Consider the following 15,577-nt stretch of genomic DNA (forward strand, 5'->3'; position numbering starts at 1 on the left):
CCTCTTTTTCTCTCATCCCAGGTTTAATTATGTAGTAAACGCTGTTGGCTTTTTTTTCTGACCGATCAACATGTGGGGTCTTAGTTCCCCCACCAGGGATTGAACCCACGCACCCCCACGTTGGAAGCATGGCGTCTTCACCATTGGACCACCAGGGAAATGCCCTGGCTTTGACTTTTAAAATCTATCTAGAATTCGTTTTTTCCTCCCACCTACAAGACTCCCACACTTGTCCTGTCACCTTGCCCCCACCTCCCGCCTGGTCTCCTCTGCTTCCCCACCCGCACCATCCCCATTCCATAGTCTGTTCCCTAGAGACATTCCTGTGGTCACTGGAGTTGGGGAGCCAGAGCTCTCCCCATAGCCCACCCCGATCAGCCTACTGCCATCCCCTCCCTGTGCTCATCTCCCACCACCCGCCCCTTGGCACTCTGCTCCAGCCCCGTGCGTGCACGCATGCTAAGTCCCTTCCATCGTGTCTGACGCTCTGCGACCCTATGGGCCATAGCCCGCCAGGCTCCTCTGTCCATGGGATTCTCTGGCAAGAACACTGGAGTGGGTTGCCATGCCCTCCTCCAGGGGATCTTCCTGACCCAGGGATCAAACCCGTATCTCTTCTGTCTCCTGAACTGGCAGGCGAGTTCTTTACCACTAGCGCCGCCTGGGAGGCTGGCCTCAAATACATCAGGTCACCCTCTCACATTTGCACGGCTTGTGCCTCTGCCTGGGAGGCTGCCCCCAGGGATCTGCTTGGCTCCATCCCTGCCCTCCTTCAGGGCTCTGCTCTAATCTCACCCTTTTTGTCCCTCTTAGACCACCTTGTCAAAACCAGCATCCTCAGCCCCTCCTCCCATCTCCTTTCCCTGCTCTCTTTTCTATTTTGGCCACACCATGCAACCTTCGAGATCTCAGTTCCCTAACTAGGAACTGAACCCAGGCCACAGCAGTGAAAACCTGGAGTCCTAAGCACTAGTCCTAAGCCATCAGAGAACTCTCCGTGCTTTATTTCCCTTCAGCGCGCTTGGACACTGTGACCTACTATATGGATAGATGTTTAACCATTTCTTCTTCTTTTTTTTTTTTTAACATATCTGTTAACCTATTTTTCTGTTCTGGGTCTTAGTTGTGGTGTGTGTATCTAGTTCCCTGACCAGGAATCAAACCCAGGCCTCCTGCACTGGGGGAGCAGTCTTAGCCAGATCACCAAGGAAGTCCGTAACCATTTATTCTTTACCTCCTCCTTCAGAATGTGAGCTTCCAGGGTGCAGGGTTTTCTGCTGGTTCTGTTTACCCCTGCAGCCCCAGCACCTGATTCACAGTAGTTGCTCAACAAACATTGGTTGAAGGAAGGAAGGCAGGCAGGGCACCTGATGCTGGGGGAGCAGGTGAATGACAGAAAAGTTATTTCGGTGAATCAGATAAAGTGGCTCAGCCCTAGGGGCTGCCATGGCTGGGTACGTAGGAGACAAGGCATGCATGGCTCATTGCAACACCTGTGACATTTGACACACACAGGAAGTGTGTCACAGGAAGTGACAGGTTGCAAGCCGGAGACCCTGAGGCTTCTAGGAGGCAAAGCATGAGCAAGGGTCAAGTTACACAGATGCCTGCCTGGCAGGTGGGGGCAGGGAGGGAGGTGTAGGGAGGTGGAATGGGAAGAGGGCTGTGAGTGCTCCCAAAAAAGGGCATCAGGGCCTGGAAAGCTCCTGGGATGTCTGGTTGTGGGGTGCGGGGGCACTATGGAGAGATTAGAAGGAGGAAGCTGCAGGTCTCTAGATTCATTATTGACAAATATTTTAATTAATAAAGTCCTGCATTGCTTAAATCAGCCAGACATGGTTTCTGTGGATTGCAAGAACCACGCGAGACTTCTCTGGTGGTCCAATAGCAAGGACTCCAGACTTCCAATGCAGAGGGCAGAGTTCAGTCCCTGGGCAGGGAAGTTCCACATGCCACATGGCATAGCCAAAAAAACAAAAACAAGAACAAAAACAAAAAACAACTATGCACCTACTATGATCACGTGCTGGAGACACGGTGGTGGCCCCTGTGAAGGCTGACTTCTACTGGGGGGAGGGGTGTAGCGAAGAAATCATGAAAACCAAAATGCCATCACAGGGTAGCTCCAGATGGTGATCAGCACTGTGAAGAAAATACACTGAAATTAAAGTGTGGGAATGGAAAGAGTGCTTTCGATGTGGTGTCCAGGGAAGGCCTCTCTGAAGAGGTGACATTTGAGCCAGAGGACAGGGAGTCGGTCAAAGTAAAGACCTGGAAGAGTGATCCAGGCAGAGGGACCAACAGGTGCAAAGGCCGAGGCAGGACTGAACCTGTGTGTTTGAGAAACAGCCACGAGTTTTTTAATAATTAAATTTATTTATTTTTAATTGGAGGATAATTGTCCTACAATATTGTGTTAGTTTCTGCCGAACATCAACATGAATCAGCCATAGGTCTCCTCCCATCATGATGAGTTTTGACAGATGTGTATTCCCATGAAACCACCATCAAAATCAAGAATCAGAACATTTCTGCACCCCAAAGCATCCCCCATACCTGCAGCTAGTGCTCCCCTCTCTCTCTCAGCTTCAGGCAACAACTCATCTGCTCTTTGTCACTGTAGATTAGATTTGCTTTTCCTGGAATGCTCTGAGTGGAACTGTACACAGTTGGCTACAGTCCTGCATCCTTCAATTCAACCAACCGTGGATGGAAAATACCCAGAAAAAAAATTCCAGAAAGTTCCAAAAAGCAAACCTTGAATTTGCTGGATCCTGGCAGCTATTTCCATAGCATTTACAACTATTTACATAGTATTTACATTGTATTAGGTACTACAAGTAATCCAGGGATGATTTAAAGTATACATTCCAGGGGACTACCCTAGTGGGTCCAGTGCTTAAGACTCCAGTCTCCCAGTGCAGGAGGCCCAGGTTCAAACCCTGGTTGGGGGACTAGCTCCCACATGCCACAGCTAAGATGTAGCGCAGCCTAAATATAGTTTCCCAGATGGCTCAGTGGTAAAGAATCCCCCAGCAATGCAGGAGACACAGTTTCGATCCCTGGGTCAGGAAGATGCCCCGGAGGAGGAAATGGCAAGCCACTCCAGTATTCTTGCCTGGGAAATCCCATGGACAGAGGAGCCTGGTGGGCCTCAGTCCATAGGGTCATGCTGCTGCTGCTGCTAAGTCGCTTCAGTCGTGTCCGACTCTGTGCGACCCCATAGATGGCAGCCCACTAGGCTCCGCCATTCCTTGGATTCTCCAGGCAAGAACACTGGAGTGGGTAGCCATTTCTTGCTCCAGGGGATCTTCCTGCCCCAGGGACTGAACCTGAGTCTCCTGCATTGGCAGGCAGGTTCTTTACCACTGGTTAAGCCTCTGGATGAATATTGTCAAAACCTGTCCAGGATCATAGTCCCACATGTGGGGTATGAGAGTGGTTGTTATCTTCTCATCAGCATTGATTATAATATTAAATAAATATTTTTGTGAGAGACCAAAAAAGATCTTTTTAAGAGTCTGATATCCATTTTATTAGTTTCTTGTTCACCAGTTCCGTTTTTCCTTATTGTCTGTACTTTCAAATTTTTGTTCACATTCTTTGCTTACTTTTCTGTTGTATATTCATCTTTCTTATTGATTTGTAAATGCTCTTTACATATAAAGGGCAGAACGCTTTGTTTGCCATCTATATATTTTCACTGATCTTTTTGTCTTTGATGTACTGAAATTTATAACTTTCATGAGGCCAAATCTGCTTCACTCTTCTCATCTATTTTGATTCATTGGAGGGTCATCTCCTCACAAACCCCTCCAGGAAGTCCTCTACTTGAAGCTCTTTGGGGTCTGATTTCCCCTCTGAGTGCACTGCCATAGGGGAACCTGATTGCCCATCCTGGGGAAACCCTTGGAGTAGATCAGCCACTGGGCTTGTTCCAGGGCTCTGATTGCTAACGGGATCCCCAACTAAGTTGTAAGAGGGCTTCCCCACATATGGGTTCTAGAATCTGACCGTCTTCAGTGTGAGCAGGATATTAAAGAGGCAAAGGCTGCTGCTGCTGCTGCTAAGTCACTTCAGTCGTGTCCGACTCTGTGTGACCCCATAGATGGCAGCCCACCAGGCTCCCCCATCCCGGGGACTCTCCAGGCAAGAACACTGGAGTGGGTTGCCATTTCCTTCTCCAATGCAAGAAAGTGAAAAGTGAAAGGGAAGTCGCTCAGTCATGTCCGACTCTTCACGACCCCATGGACTACAGCTTACCAGGCTCCTCCACCCATGGGATTTTCCAGGCATGAGTACTGGAGTGGGGTGCCATCGCCTTCTCCCAAAGAGGCAAAGGCTAGATATATGTGTAACTGAATCAGTTTGCTGTATACCTGAAACCAACAAAACATTATAAACCAACTGTGCTGTGCTCTTCTGTTCTTAGTTGTTCAGCTGTGTCCGACTCTCTGCAACCCCATGGACTATAGCCCGCCAGACTCGTCTGTCCATGGGGATTCTCCAGGCAAGAATACTAGAGTGGGTTGCTATGCCCTCCTCCAGAGGATCTTCCCAACCCAGGGATCGAACCCAGGTTTCCCAGATGGCAGGTGGATTCTTTACCATCTAACCACCAGGGAAGCCCAAACCAACTATAGTCCATTGCAAAATAAAATTTTTTTAAAAAGGCAAAGGTTGCACCTGGCCATCCTCCCATCACTGTGACCTGAATAAAGTGCCATCATCTCAGTTTCTAGACTTGGTGTTTGGTTTTTTTGTTTTGCTTGCAGGATCTTAGTTCCTCAACCAGGGATTAGATTGAACTTGGGCCCCGTGCACTAGAAGTGCAGAGTCCCAACCATTGAACCACTAGGGAATTTCCAATACTTGGTATTTTAAACATGGAGACCCAGTAAGGCAGAAAGATTTCAAAAGGGCAGAAGAACAAGAATGGTTAATGCTGGCAAGGATACTTTAAAGAGGGTATTCCCTCTGAGTGCTGGCGGAAGTGTGAATTGGATGGAAAACTCAACCTTCAAAAAAACTAGGATCATGGCATCCGGTCCCATCAGTTCATGAAAAATAGATGAGGAAACAATGGAAACAGTGACAGACTTTATTTTCTTGTGCTCCAGAATCACTGTGGATGGTGACTGCAGCCATAAATTAAAAGACACTTGCTCCTTGGAAGAAAAGCTATGGCAAAGCTAGACAGTGTATGAAAAAGTAGAAATATCACTTTGCTAACAAAGATTCGCATAGCCAAAGCTATAATTTTTCCAGTAGTTATGTACAGATGTGAGAGTTGGACCATAAAGAAGGCTGAGTGCCAAAGAATTCAGCTCAGTCACTCAGTCATGTCTGACTCTTTGCGACCGCATGGACTGCAGTGCGCCAGGCCTCCCTGTCCATCACCAACTCCAGGAGGTTCTCAAACTCAGGTCCACTGAGTAGGTGATGGCATCCAACCATCTCATCTTCTGTTGTCCCTTCTCTTCCTGCCTTCAATCTTTCCCAGCATCAGGGTCTTTTTCAATGAGTCAGTTGGCCAAAGTATTGGAGTTTCAGCTTCAGCATCAGTCCTTCCAATGAATATTCAGGATTGATTTCCTTTAGGATTGACTGGTTGGATCTCCTTGCAGTCCAAGGGATTCTCAAGAGTCTTCTGCAACACCACAGTTCAGAAGCATCAGTTCTTCGGCACCCAGCTTTCTTTATAGTCTAACACATCCATACATGACTACTGGAAAAACCATAGCTTTGACTACATGGACTTTTTTTGGCAAAGTAATGTCTCTGCTTTTTAATATGCTGTCTGGGTTGGTCATATCTTTTCTCCCAAGGAGCAGGTGTTTTTTTAATTTCATGGCTGCAATCACCATCTGCAATGATTCTGGGGCCCAGAAAAATAAAGTCTCTCACTGTTTCCATTGTTTCCTTATCTATTTTCCATGAAGTGATGGGACTGGATGCCATGATCTGTTTTTTGAATATTGTTTTAAGCCAACTTTTTCACTCTCCTCTTTCACTTTCATCAAGAGGCCAAAGATTTAATGCTTTCCAGTTGTGTGTTGGAGATGACTCTTGAGAATCCCTTGGACTGCAAGGAGATCAAACCAGTCAACCCTAATGGAAATCAGTCCTGAATATTCATTGGAAGGACTGATGTTGAAGCTGAAGCTTCAGTGCTTTGGCCACCTGATGTGGAGAGCCAACTCATTGAAAAAGACCCTGATGCTGGGAAAGATTGAAGGCAGGAGGAGAAGGGGATGACAGAGGATAAGATGGTTGGATGGCATTACTGACGCAATGGACATGAAGCTGAGCAAACTCTGGGAGATGGCGAAGGACAGGGAAGCCTGGCATGCTGTAGTCCATGGGGTCACAAAGAATCCGACACGGCTCAGAGACTGCACTGAACCAACCTACAGCACAACTTGCAATGTGAGTCCCAGGCCATACGGAGGCAGCAGAGGGCAGTTAGCGAGAGCCCTGCCGGGGAGTTAAAGCTGGAGACAGCCCGATGTGTGACTGAGCAAATGAAGTTACTTCTCTAAGCCTCAGTTTCCTCCTCTGCAAAGCAGGGATAATCACAGTCCCTGCTGTTTAAATTACACAGCTTAGCACCGTGCATAGTGCATAGAAATGTTTGAGGCATGGGAACAGCTATTATTATATCTTGAAGATGTACATTTCCTTTGACTCAACAGTTGCATTTGTGCCGATCTATTCAAAGGAAATAATTAGAGATGTGCACAAATATTCAGCTACTTGAATTTGGGGGGGGGGGTTATTTATAATAGCAAAATATTTATCACAGTTTAGATGTTCAACGAGTGGTTCAAATGAATTAGAGTTCATGGACAGAATGGCATCTTATGCAGCCATTAAAACAAATGCTCTTGAAGAATATTTAATGACATGGAAAGATACTAGTGGTATTTATAGTCTTGTTTTAAAAAGATACAAAATTATAAATGTTTCTGATTCTGTTTTATTTATTTTATCTTTTTTTTTTTTTTTCTGATTCTGTTTTAAAAAGTAGGTGAATGTACAGGGCTTCCCAGGTGGTTCGGTGGTAAAGAATCCACCTGCCAATGCAGGAGATGTGGGAGACAAGGGTTTGATCCCTGAGTCTGGAAGATCCCCTGGAGAAGGAAATGGCAACCCACTCACTCCAGTATTGTTGCCTAGAGAATCCCATGGACAAAGGAGCCTGGCAGGCTACAGTCTGTAGGGTTGCAAAGAGTCGGACGTGACTGAGCATGCACACTGACAGTACAGAGAAGAAAAAGAAATTATGCATCATCCGTTCACTGCTTTTGCAGATATTAATTAAATGCCTACTCTGTAAGACACTGTGCTGGGGCAAGAGATATGCGCTAAACACTTAAGAGTACTTCTGCAGAGGTGGATTCACAACTCATCCAACCATCCGTTCAACTAGTGGGCATGCACAGTGACCAAAACAAAACTCCATGCTCTCACGGAGAGACATGCCAGCAAGGCAGATGGCCAAAACCCGGTAACTAAGATTAGCTAATTCTGTGTATTAGATAGTATATTAGAGGGTGACCTGAGCAACAGAAAATAAAACCAGACAAGGTAAGGAGTTTAGTAGCATGAGAGAGGGGTGTTTGTTGCATTAGTCAGGGAGGGCTGGAACAGTTGCCCTGTTAAGGTGACATATGAGTAAACCTTGAAGGAGAGAAGGGAGGAAGAAGCCATGAGGGTACCTGTGTTAAGTGTTAATGTGTTAGTCGCTCAGTCCTCTCCAACTCTTTGCAACCGCATGAACTGTAGCCTGCCAGGCTCCTTAGTCCATGGACTTCTCCAGGAAAGAATACTGCAGTGGGTTGCCATTTCCTCCTCCAGGGGATCTTCCTGACCCAGGTATCAAACCCAGGTCTTCTTCATTGCAGGCAGATTCTTTACTGTCTCAGCCACCAGGCGATCCCAAATGAACATGGGATCTTCCCAACCCAGGGATTGAACCCATGTCTTTTCATGTCTTCTGCACAGGGAGGAAGGTTCTTTACCATTGATGCCACCTGGGAAGCCCCGCTTACTAAATTCCAGGTACCAGCAAGCACTTTGCATGCATTATCACACTGATTTTCCCCATTTTGAAATGAGGGTACCTGGGGGAAGTCTATTCCAGAAAAAAGGAATAATCAATGTAATGTTCTTGAAGTGGGAGAGCACCTGAGTTTTTTGTGGGGATGGGGAAGAGCAAACCCATTGACTGGGCTTTCCCGGTGGCTCAGACAACAAAGAAACTGCCTGCACTGCCCGAGACCTGGGTTCGATCACTGGTTTGGGAAGATCCCCTGGAGAAGGGACTGGCAATGTACTCCATTATCCTTGCCTGGAGAATTCCATCGACAGAGAAGCTACAGTCAATGGAGTTGCAGAGTTGGACACGACGGAGAGACTAACACACACACACACACACACACTCATTGGCTAGAACCCAGTGAGTGAAATCACAGAAAAAGATGTCCGAGTTTAGTTTATGGGGTTTTTTTTTACCCTTTTTTTTTTTTTAACAAATGCCTGCTAAAAACAAACATCAGTTCAGTTCAGTCGCTCAGTCGTGTGCGACCCCATGAATCGCAGCACACCAGGCCTCCCTGTTCATCACCAACTCCCAGAGTTCACTCAGACTCATGTCCATCCAGTCAATGATGCCATCCGGCCATCTCATCCTCTGTCGTCCCCTTCTCCTCCTGCCCCCAGTCCCTCCCAGCATCAGAGTCTTTTCCAATGAGTCAACTCTTCACATGAGGTAGCCAAAGTATTGGAGTTTCAGCTTTAGCATCAGTCCTTCCAAAGAACACTCAGGACTGATCTCCTTTAGAATGGACTGGTTGGATCTCCTTGCAGTCCAAGGGACTCTTAAGAGTCTTCTCCAACACCACTGTTCAAAAGCATCAATTCTTCGGCACTCAGCTTTCTTCACAGTCCAACTCTCACATCCATACATGACTACTAGAAAAACCATAGTCTTGACTAGATGGACCTTTGTTGGCAAAGTAATGTCTCTGCTTTTCAATTGCTATCTAGGTTGGTCATAACTTTCCTTCCAAGGAGTAAGCGTCTTTTAATTTCATGACTGCAGTCACCATCTGCAGTGATTTTGGAGCCCCCAAAAATAAAGTCTGACACTGTTTCCACTGTTTCCCCATCTATTTCCCATGAAGTAATGGGACCAGATGCCATGATCTTCGTTTTCTGAATGTTGAGCTGTAAGCCAACTTTTTCACTCTCCTCTTTCACTTTCATCAAGAGGTTTTTTAGTTCCTCTTCACTTTCTGCCATAAGGGTGGTGTCATCTGCATATCTGAGGTGATTGATATTTCTCCTGGCAATCTTGATTCCAGCTTGTGCTTCTTCCAGTACAGTGTTTTTCATGATGTACTCTGCATATAAGTTAAATAAGCAGGTGACAATATACAGCCTTGATGTACTCATTTTCCTATTTGGAACCAGTCTGTTGTTCCATGCCCAGTTCTAACTGTTGCTCCCTGACCTGCATATAGGTTTTTCAAGAGGCAGGTCAGGTGGTCTGGTATTCCCATCTCTTTCAGAATTTTCCACGGTTAATTGTGATCCACACAGTCAAAGGCTTTGGCATAGTCAATAAAGCAGAATTAGATGTTTTTCTGGAATGCTCTTGCTTTTTCAATGATCCACTGAATGTTGGCAATTTGATCTCTGTTCCTCTGCCTTTTCTAAAACCAGCTTGAACATCTGGAAGTTCACGGTTCACGTATTGCCGAAGCCTGGCTTGGAGAATTTTGAGCATTACTGTACTAGTGTGTGAGATGAGTGCAATTGTGTGGTAGTTTGAGCATTTTTCGGCATTGCCTTTCTTTGGTGTTGGAATGAAAACTGACCTTTTCCAGTCCTGCGGCCACTGCTGAGTTTTCCAAATTTGCGGGCATATTGAGTGCAGCACTTTCACAGAATCATCTTTCAGGATTTGAAATAACTCAACTGGAATTCCATCACCTCCACTAGCTTTGCTTGTAGTGATGCTTTCTAAGGCCCACTGGACTTCACATTCTAGGTGAGTGATCACACCATCGTGATTATCTTGGTCGTGAAGATCTTTTTTGTACAGTTCTTCTGTGTATTCTTGCCACCTCTTAATATCTTCTGCTTCTGTTAGGTCCATACTATTTCTGTCCTTTATTCAGCTCATCTTTGCATGAAATGTTCCCTTGGTATCTCTAATTTTCTTGAAGAGATCTCTGGTCTTTCCCATTCTGTTGTTTTCCTCTATTTCTTTGCAAGAAACATAAAACTTACCAAAAACAGTGTCTTGGTTCAGGGTGAAGTTCTCGGGCTCAGACTGACAGACGTCGTTCAAAACTCATTATTTACTTTCTGTGGTCCCCAAGCAGCTAGTTTGTCCCCTCTGAACCTCAATTTATCCGTAAATGGGCATTAATATACAACACGGTTGCACTGAGTATTCACCAAGAAATTTCACTTGGCAGGGTGTCCGACACATAGTTCATGCTTCAGAGCCGTTTCTGGCCATTATTACCCACTACTGGCTTCCACTCCCTAATTCCTTTCGGTGGAAGGTGGGATGCAGTTACAAGAGAATAGTCATTTTCCCCTTTAAAAATCCAAGTGGGCTTGGAGCCAGCCTACCCGCACCCTTTCCAAATTTTCCAATCCCGGCTTGGCATTTTCCGCCCGAAGGTCTCCGATTGGACAACATGCACCAATCAGAGGCTGGAGAGGGCGCTGCCAGGCGTCCAGCTCCGCCCCTGAGCCGGCCCTGCCCCCTGCCGGATCAGCCCCGTTGCTATGGGGACTGGTGGGCGGCGAAGGGGGAAAGCCCCGGATGTTCGTTGGGGATTCAACATGGCGGCGGCAGTGGCGGTGGCGGCGGCGGCGCCAGAGAGTTGAGGGCAGCAGGAGGGCGCCGAGTTCCAGGCCGAGCGGCCAGGCCGCGAGCGACTGCGGTGCCGAGCCGGTAGGATAAGCTGTCTGGCCCGGGGGTTGGTGTGCGCTGGGCAATGCGGTGGAAGAGCGTTTACGCGAGTAGGGGGCGGGGCCGCTGGGGTCAAAGTTCACTCGTGGAGGGAAGGGTCGCTTCCAGGGGGTCGCGGGTCTACGCTGAGCGGGAGGGAGTTGTAGAGGAGGTCAGAGGTCAAACTAACGAAGGGGGCGTGGCGAGGGGGCGCAAAATTCAAAGTTTGAAGCGGGAGCTCGTTGGAGGGGCACGGGGTGAATGTCAAAAAGGGGGGGTCAAAATTAATAATTTGATGGCAGGATGTGCCCATGAGGGTCAGAGGTCACAGCCTTGGGGGCGGCGGATTGGGGATTTAAGGCAGCAGCCAGTGAAGCAAATGAATGAGATTTGGCTTGGGGGGACCAAAGGTGGAACGTGACCAAATTGTAGAAAGATCACAGGTGATGGTCCCAAGGGTCAAAAGTTAAAACCCAAATGGGACATATTGCTGGAGGGGAGGGAGAGGACACTCAAGAAAGAGGTCAAAGGTGCTTTCTGAAGGGGGAGAAGGAACCTCCCCTCCCCCAGATGATGAAAAGAATAACAAACTCAGAAAGCACTTACTGTGTGTCAGGCCCTGTTCTGAACGCCTACCGAGTATTTAATCCTGGCCACAACCTTATGGGCTTGGTGCCATTACTAAGAGGCTTAGTGTTTTGTGCAGGGCCGCCTAATGAGTTAGTTTTGCAGCTGAGATTTGAGCTCTGAGTCCTGGGCTCAGAGTTCTATGCTCTGCTGACTCTCAAATACTCATTCTGTTGGTTAATACTTAATGAGTGCTGAGGCTGTTCTCAGCACCCTGTGTGCCTAGTCTTACTATAGCACAATCTGGATAGACCCACTTCACAGCCAGGAGAAGTGAGGCACGGAGAGCTCCTGCTAAGTAATGGAGGAAGATTCCCTGCTGGATCTGAATAATTCCAGAGCTCCAGCCTCCAGTCACCACACTGTAAACTGCTGGCGGTCTGTTCCTGGAAGCAGGGAGCTGGGCAAGGCTGGGCCACTCCTTGGGCAGGAATAGATTGTCTCTTTGGCCTCCGTGGAAGGGTGTGATCTGGGAGGAGAGGTTCCCCTGGGCCTATGGGATGTGGTGTTTGTGGGTGGCCCAGAGTCCAAGTGAGTCTGGCAGGCTACTGGCTAGGGAGGGTGTCCTTGGGTGGTACTCTGTACAAAGTTGGGTGTTCTCTGTACTTAAAACCGCAACCTCTCATCACGGCCGTCAGTTGCTCCCACCTCTTGTTCTGCTGCTCTCCCCACCCCTCTGGGAGGTCCAGCCACCCTGGCCTGCTTGCTGTTCTTCGGCTCTGCAGGCTCATGCCTGTCTCCAGGTCTTTGACCTTCGTGTTCCCTTGCCTGGAATCCCGTCTCTGCTCTGTACCCTCTCAGTCACCAGTCGCTCACAGCTTGACCGGGACCACCCTGTCCCCACACACTTTTTATCTCACTGTTGTTCCCTGCCAGCGCTTCACTCTGTGCTTAACTTATTTATCAGAGCGCAGTTGATCTGCCTCCCGCTAGAAGGTGGGCCCCTCACAGGCAGGAGTTTTCCTGCGTTCTTTCCCTGAATCCCCACAGGGTTGGTGGCGATTGAATGTTGGGCATGGTGCTGGGTCTGCAGCAGTGGACAGGACCCCGGGGAGCCCCTGGCCCCCAGGGGCCCTCAGTGTCCCTTGGTGGGAGCAGACTGGGAGCAGACCCCTAGCCAGTGAGACATGGCTACGTCTCGCCCAGGGTGATGTGACCTGGGAACACATGCTCGGGGGCGAGGAAAAAGCCCCGACCCGGGGCCCCAGACTTGGAAAGTCCCCTGGGCAGTCTCTGAAGGATGGGTAGGAGGAATGGGAAGGAGTGTGCCAAGCAGAAGGAAAGGCGTACGTGGAGGTCAGGGGCGCAGAACTGGGGGCTGTGGGCAGCATGGAGCCTGAGTGAGACCCCTGGGGTTCCCGGCTTGGAGTGGGGCGGGCAGTGGAGCAGAGGCAGATGAGTGGCCGCCCCGTGTGTGTGGAGCTCTGAGGCAGTACCTGGGAGTGGTTCAGAGAGGGGACACTGGGACAAGGATGCCTGGCTCACACCAGCTCCATCACTCACAGGCTGTGTGATCGTGGGCAAGTTGCTTAACTTTTCTGGGCCTCAGTTTCCCCCTGTGCAAAATGGGCATAATGATAGTGGCTACCTCAGACCTGCTGTGAGGATGTGGAGCGTAAAGAGCTTGGCCCAAGGCCTGGCACACGGTAGCGGCTGTGTCAGCCCTAGTCTTCAGGCTATTGCAGCTACTGCTGCCTGGGGAGGGCCTCAGAGGTGAAGTCCGTCCGTCTCCACCTGCCTCCTGGCTTGCTCTGGCAGGGTCACTGGGTGGGCACGTGGCCAGGGAGCACTACCAATCCCCGCAGTGGCAGCTCGCTCAGCGGCGTCTCAGGGCTCCGCACAGATAAAGGTGGGCCTTGGTGCTGGATAGGGATTTGGCGCTGGACACTGACATTCAGGTTCCCTCCCCGTCACTTACCAGCCATGGGACCTTGGGCAAGTGATGTCTTGTGTGCCAGTTTTGTTCTTATTGATACATTTTAGACTAGTAGAAAGAGTAGAGCTTCAATATAGCAAAACACCCAGGCTTCCAGCGTCCAGCCTGGGACTGTGGATACAGTTACAGGCCCCTGTTCTCTGCCCCGCCTTCCTGATGGTAGCCACTGGGCTGGATTTGGCCTCCAGCCTTCCCTCACAGGTTTTCCTACTGTTACTACCCTCGGAGGGATTCGCAAACGACAGAGTAATAGCTCTCAACCCTGGCTCCACGCTGCAGTCACTTGGAGAGCTTTCCAGAACGCTGCTGCCCCAGCCCCCTGCCCCCTGCCCCCTCCTAGACTCTGGCCTGGGTGCCCTTGGTCTGGGGTGGGGCTAGCTTCAGCACGTGGTGGTAATGGCCGGCCAGGGTTGTCCACGGTTTCACAGGTCGTTACAAATGGCGCCACGGGAAACAGCCTGCTGCTGCTCCTCTGCGTCAGTGTGGCTGTTTCTCGTGTGGGCGAGTGTAGACCTGGCGCAGGTTGTTCATTTCCCCCTTGTGTGTTTCCTTTCGTGATGGTGCTGCACCAGAGTTACCCGTCGTCCATCTTGGTGGCTGTTTAGGTGGTTTCCACTGGGACTGGACAGAGCGCTGCCACGAACATCAGAGTGTGTTTCCCTGTGTCCTGCAGCCAGTCTCTCAGGCATATGCTGCGCAGTGGAGAGGCTGGGCCTTCCCAAATTGCTCTGTTCAGCATTTGTACCAGCGTGTTTCCCAGCAGTGCCTGAGGGTTTCCTGGGCTCCGTGCTGCTTCGGGCAAGCTTGCAGTCCTTGCCGAAACAGTTTCCTCAGCCCTGAGGTGGTGGGTTTTATGCCACCTGCCCCCTTCCCCGGTCTGGTTGCAGACAGGGGTACGGTTCATGTAATGAGCTTAGCTGGGGTCTGACACCTGTTGAACCCCCACACCCAGAGGAGAAGGTAGGCTGGGAAAGGCTTTGACCTTTGCCCTCCAGGACATCCAGGACAGTGGCTGAAATTTTGACCCACCTCTCCTAGGGGATCATCTCCCAGGGCTGGCCTTTGGAAAGGGAAACATACTGACTTAAACCTCCTCAGGAAGGAGGCAAAGAGAAAGGAAGTGCCGCTCGGAAGGGGACGAGGAAAACCTGGTTACTCTGTGTGTGCGTGTGTTACACTGCTCATCGGTCCCTGTGGTGACCAGCGCAGTCAAAGCCCAGTCCTCAGGGGTCGCAGGACCGTGAAGGAGACAGACCTGGCCCCAGAGTGACGGCCCAGAGTGGTCAGGCTGGGTAGGGATGCTCAAGCAGAATGGTCAGGGCTGGGACGAGGTAGGGACTAAAGGAACCCGGAGGCGGCTCCTCACTCCACCTGGGGATCCAGTGAGGGCTTTCTGGAGAAGGGAGGACTGGGAAGAACAGAGCAGGTAGTGGGTACAGAAAGTGTGAAAGCCTCAAGGTCCGAAGGAGCTTGGGATGTTTGGGTCCCACCAAAGAAGCCAGGGTGGCAGAGTCAGCAGCGAGGCCAAGGACATGGGGAGGTCTGGCAGACAGGATACAGCAGGGGTTGACGGGCTGAGACAAGGAGTGTGGATTTCTTTCTGTGTGTGATAGGAATCATCGCAGGGCTTTAAGCAGCATCTGCTTTCCCTTTTATAAAGATCGCTCCATGTGGGGAACAGATCAGGGAAGGCGGGGGCGGGAGAGGGATAGTCCATGCCGGGGAGGGTGGGCAGCATGAGACTGGTGGAGATGGAGAAGGGTCCTGAGTGCTGGCTAAGGTTTCGAGTCCTTCACTCGTATGAACCCATTGGATCTTCATAGCAGCCTACAGGCAGGCGCCGCTCTGCGGGGGTGTATTCGCTCAGTCGTGCCCGCCTCCTCGCAGTCCCATGGACTCTAGCCCGCCAGGCTCCCCTGTCCATGGAATTCCCCAGGCAAGAATACTGGAGCGGTTTGCCATTTCCTCCTCCAGGGGATCTTCCCGACCCAGGGATCAAACCCATGTCTCTTCATCTCCTGCATTGGCAGGCGGGTTCT

The sequence above is a fragment of the Capra hircus genome, chromosome 18 (assembly GCF_001704415.2).
Source record: "Capra hircus breed San Clemente chromosome 18, ASM170441v1, whole genome shotgun sequence".
NCBI classification, from domain to species: domain Eukaryota; kingdom Metazoa; phylum Chordata; class Mammalia; order Artiodactyla; family Bovidae; genus Capra; species Capra hircus.